Here is a 6000-nt window from a genome sequence, read left to right on the forward strand (position 1 = left end):
CTTCAAAAGAAGGGACCCAGATAATGTAACCTAGATATGAAGTGAATGAATGAAAAAGTACTTATTGAATGATTAACATGTGTCTCATACACTACATACACTAATAATGAAAGATGCAGATAGAGAGCAGAAATGGTAGATCTTACCCTGAAGGAATTTACTTTATAAAAGAGGGAGACAACAGAGATAAATCAGTGGTGCCTTTTGTGATTAATTAGATTAAGTCTACACTGCCCATCTTTAGATTTAATCACCAAAGGTAAGAACACCTCTAATTCTGGGAGGTCCATAACCCAAGTGTGCTAGAGTCAACTGACCCGCCCCCTGTCTTATGAGAATTGTCTATTGTGATTGGACGTGCAAATTAGGAGGGAGGAACAGGAAGTGATGCATAAGTGACCCCTTTAAAAGGAGAAGGTCCTCAGTCAGCTGAGGTCTTGGGTGGAAGAGAGCATCTGGAGAGGACCTCTTCTGGTTCATGGAGGAGTGTTGTAATGCTGAGACTCTGGTGGGACCTCCGATTGCTTCCCTTTGAATTATCATGTGGGTAAGTTAGGCTGACTCTCTGTCTTTCCCTTGGTGTTTCTGGAGGCTCTACCCTCAGGGAGGCCTCTCTTGCCTTTCTAATTATAAAAGGCCTTATGACTAGAAACCTCTGTGCCCCTCTCCTGGGCCTCTAAATTCTTAGCTGGTCCGGGCCAGAGTTTCTCTCAATTTCCCTACCTTCAACCTTCCTAATTGTAAATAAATCATCATAAAAGTCAATTTTAACTTGAGATTATTCCTTAATTGGGGAAATTTCCCCTGGCGACCACCTTTTAATATATTGAACCCATAAAAACCCTTTTCCCCCTTACACTATGTTGTAGGTGAACTTGAGGTGAATCCCAGATTCATGATAAGTTACCCTTTGTAAGAATGCAAGACTCCAAAACTTAGCTTAAAAATAAAATAAGAAATTTATTAATTTGGAATTCATGCTGAACAGCTGGGAAGACAGTGTGCACTTGCCTCCTAGAGGAGATGCATTTGGGGCTATATATGCCCTTTTGACAACAGGGCCTACATGACTAGAGAAAGGATGATGATGGCATGTTACTGGGTCTCTGGAACCCGAGATGGGTCATGTGGTTATGTCCTATGCCTCAGAGTCAAAAGGGAGTGAACTGTCCAGTGTAGAGGATAGTCAGATATCTGGGATATAAAGTAAATGTTTATCAGGAGCAAGCTGGGAGGTGCCTATTTGTGCTCTCAAAGAATAAAGGGAGAGGCCAGAAGGCCTCAAAGATACTTCATAAATGTGAGGAAAAATTAATTCTTTGAAGTACTCTACACAATCTGGGGGGTTAGAGTATCTGGGGAAGCCTATGTCCCCATATCAGCTAGAGTATTTGGGTCTGGGAAGTTAATAAGGATGAAGGGTGGAGTTGTGCAGATTCAGTCCCAGTGACTCCATTTTAAAACCTTATGTAGAATTTGGGATACATCTGCAGCCTGCAGGTCTAGAAATACTTCTGGGCATGTGTGCTAGTCCCATCTCCCTATGATACAGTAATGAAGGAAGAGCTGAGGGGGCACTGATTCTCTCTCCTCATAATTTAGTATACTAATCAAAATAGTTTTGCTCTTATATGGAAATTGCTTCCTCCTATCTCTAAAAAAGCAGTAAACAGTTTGATTTCAGACTGATCCCATACATGCTTATTGCCATGGTGTGCTAATAAAATCTTTTTGTCTTTCTTTTTCTGAGTTTCTGTCATTGACCAGAGTGAGGTCCAAACCAAGATTTCTTTTACCAGAATCATGGGCAAATCCAATAGCATGCCCATTATAAAATTGGTCATTTGAGTACTATTCCCAGAAGAAGAGGTAGAAAGCAATTAAAGTGGGTGAGTTACTGTGGGAGTAGGGCCAGTGAAGTTTAGTAAGTTCTCATCAATATTTGCTTTACTTATCCATCTTCCCACCAATTGCACTGCCACCTGGACCAGAAACCATATCCTGGAGGACTTGACTTTTTCAAATCCAAAATTTCTTTCTAGGGGCTCCCAAGGAATGATTTATTAATGCCTCATGTGTGGTTTTGATCCCTCCAGTCATGTTTCACTTTATTTCCCACTTACTTCTAGCCACCTACTTTGCTTCTTTGATCAGAGACTATGCCCTATAGTACTTAACCTTTTCAGGTCTAGAGCCCCTCTCGGGGTCTTGCTTTTCCCCAATGGTAAGTGTTATCTGTAACTCATTATTAGCTACCTTTTACTTTGCTCCTCTGTGGTCTTCTCCAAGGCCACATTATTGTTATACCTGTGCTGACCTTGTTTTATGGAATCCCCAAATTTACCTTTATCCCTTGGGAACTTACTTTCAGAGAGCTCCCAGACTGACCCTTGTCTTAAACTGAACAATGGACCCATAGGAGTGATAGAAATACTCAAACCTCAAAAGTACCCTTTTTGACTCTATCAGGCCACTCCCTGGTAACGCAGCCTAAGGCTACAACCTAATTCCTAAGCCTCCTAGTAACTAGCCAGTGTGTGTTTCCATTCCTTCATTTCCCAGAGTGCATAGAGGACCCCGAGTTCTTTAGTTCATTGGACAATCCCCTTTGAGGTACATTTTCCCAGTGACAGTGCTCCCAGAATCCAGAGCTTGTCTCTTTGTGGTATCTTGTGCTTGACTCTGTATAGGGCCGATGAGAGCAGTGTCTTCCTTGCCCTGACTAAAGACTTGTTCTTCCTAACTACTACAGTGCTTCTGGTTTCTGACATATGCACCCTCCTTTTAATTTTTTTAAATGAAAGATAGTTTTATGAACATTTTAAGATACCTCAAAACTCTATTGTAGAGTCCAAGGAGTAATTCGATTCCATTTTTCAATGGATATCTATATCTTATTATCAGATATGGCAACCACAGAAGTGAGGTTTAGAACCCTTAATTCTCTCCAAGTAGATTAGTTTGAAAAGAAACCATGTTTTTCCTGTTGTGGCCTTTTTCTGCCACCTGTCCCCCTACCCCTGGGGGAACTCTCTTTAGAGTTTTCCTGGCCTACTGCAGCCTATATCCTGCTCCTCCTACTACTGTTGTTGTTCTTGCTGTTACTATTGCTGCTACTGATTGTTGCCACCAAGTCTTTTAGAACACACGAGCTGGGAGTCCTTATAGCTGCTGTCTGGGCAGCTGGGAAAGTATAAATCTCTGTTTCCTTACATTGCTAAAGTGCTTGCTTGCTGCTTGCCTTGGAAGCCTGGGTGTGTTTCTCTTAAGCAATAATCAGCCTCCAAAAGGGCTTTTACCTGAGAAGACACTTCTACCCTCTTAACTCCCTGTCCGTGGCAGGGGAAGCAAGCTGCTCCCTGACGTTTTTACCCCTGGGGGAGTGGAAGGAAGGTTACTCTTCCAAACTACAGACAGGAACTAGAATTGCAAGCATGGCCAGGTTTCCTGCCTATCTCAAACAACTTCCATTCAGAGAGGGCATTACAGAGCTCACACAACTCAAAGTTTTGGGGTACCTTCTCTTACTACTATTCTTCAGTACACTTGTCCTTGCAATTAGCTTGAATAATCCTGAAATTCAGGGGAGAAAGTTATCTCCCTACACCCCCTTGCCATTCTGGCCTGCCCAATCTCTACAATACATCCAATATGGGATTCCTCCATACTATTCTCAGTGTGGAATTGTCTCTCACTCTGGGAGATCCTGGAGGTATGACCAAAGGAATATAGATGATTGATGATACTGGGGAGGAAAGGAACTTTAAAGAGTCTGGAGGTGAAATTTTTAACCCTTTTCAGACTCCATTGTTTTATGGAAGTCTTTGTATGGGAATTGGCTTCTTCAATAGACAAATCATCTTCATTAATTCCAAGACCAAGTCTGATCATCCTGTAGAAATGATTGGCATGATCTTCCAAGTTGAACTCAGAAGAGAGAGGTAGAGTCTCATACAATAAAATGACCAGATCTTTCACTGCTATGTTATTATTGTCAGCTTCTGTCTTTCACCTTAGAATTTCAATAATAGAATGGCCTGGGTTTATCTCTAAGGGTTTCTTTGCTGCCATATGTAACCCACTGTTGAGTTGTCTCTTAGTACCTAAGCATTCCCTTCCCTCTATCCCCTATCTTCCCTTTCCAATCCTGGAATTATAATCAAATCAATATTACTAATGCTACTGGAAAGAGTGCATTATTTTATTTCCTGTTAGATCCAATTACCCATTCCTGTCATTTTTGAGCCAAAATAATCTCCACCTCCTTCAGAATGTAGACTCTTTAATGGCAAGGGATTGCTTTAGCTCTTGTATTTGTAACCCCAGAATTAAGCAAATAAGTGCTTAATGAATGATTTTTCATTTATTCAGTCAGACTTTCATTCATTCATTCAGTCAATCAGTGGGTAGATTTACCCCAGGGCAGGAGTTTAGATGGGCCTGACAGATCTCTTCTAGGATCAGCAGACTAGAAATTACTTTAATCCATCACTTTCTCTATTTGTTTGCCTTTAGGCAGGCTGCATAAGGATTCCTCCAGATAAGGATACTACTCTTAAAAATATTATTTGTTGTTAGGAAATCATTCCTTATGTCTAACCTAAATGCCATTTGCTGCAGTTGTGTTTTCCTTTAAGACTCTTTCTCTTTAAAGATCAAATGGTGTCCATCTTATCTCTAATAGCATAGCAATTTTTATCTTTCTATTATAAGACAGAGATCCAGACAGATGGAATATAAGACAAGAATATATCTTGTTTTGACTATTTTGACTATCATTGGAGAGAGAAAAATGAATATTTTAGTTTATCAGCTTGTATAAGTTCTTGGTACCTAATTTCTTTAAAAAAAAATACAATCTGTTATCTATGCAAAATTTTAGATGGCTTCTCAATTTCTCTTTACAAAAATGCACTTTTTAAAGTTGATCTGGATTCTAGACAGATTCTCCCTTCCCTCTTCAGATCATATTAGTTAACTTGGAAGTTGATTTACAAGAGAGAGCTTTGCCAGAAAAAAATGTACAATCTTAATGAATTAAAAAGTATCTAGATTAAAGAAGGTAAAACTGGGGGCAGCTGGGTAGCTCAGTGGATTGAGAGTCAGGCCTAGAAATGGGAGGTCCTGGGTTCAAATTATAAAGGTAAAAAATAATAAAGGCTGATATAATAATATAAATTAGTATTTTAATTAAAGGCATGCTGATAAAGTTATTAGACCACGCGCTTGTAAGAATTCAAAACTGCCGCCCTAGCCATTATTGTCTCCCGTCTCTTCCTGAGTCTGCTGGCCAAGAGGCCACTCCCCCCTAACCCAGGAGATTTAAACTGTTCTGTGTGGAGATGTAGGCGTCCCCACGCCCAAAGAACCAGAACCAGAAACCCTTTGGACCACGGGAAATGTAGTTTGATAATTTCCACATGTCCATAGAAAATACATATATATACTTAAAGATGGCATCTCCCAAATTTCATTCTTACAAAATCCGGCCTCAGACACTTCCCAGCTGTGTGACCCTGAAAAGTCACTTGACCCCCATTGCCCACCCTTACCACTCTTCCACCGAGGAGCCAATGCACAGAAGTTAAGGCTTAAAAAAAAATAAAGAAGGTAAAACCCTCAGGACAAATCCCAGACTGCCTTGGGAGTTGAAGGAAGGGAGAGGTGAACATCTTCCATGAGCACCATGTTGATTTCTTTTTGGATTCTTTGTTGGGACTACTATTTCCCTTTTAAAAAGGCTTATACTGATAGGGGCAACTAGGTGGCTCAGTGAACAGAAGCCAGGCAATCTGACCTTGGACACTTTCTGGGAAAGTCACTTAACCCCAGATGCCTATCTATTACTTCTCTTCTGCCTTGGAACAGATACCTAGTATTCATTCTATTAAAAAAAAAAAGGCAAAATAAACAAAACAAAAACGAAACCCAATTTACTGTTGAGTGAGATTATTTATGGAATGACCTAATTCCCTCATTCCCTTCATTCACTAATTCTCC

The sequence above is a fragment of the Gracilinanus agilis genome, chromosome 3 (assembly GCF_016433145.1).
Source record: "Gracilinanus agilis isolate LMUSP501 chromosome 3, AgileGrace, whole genome shotgun sequence".
NCBI classification, from domain to species: Eukaryota; Metazoa; Chordata; class Mammalia; order Didelphimorphia; family Didelphidae; genus Gracilinanus; species Gracilinanus agilis.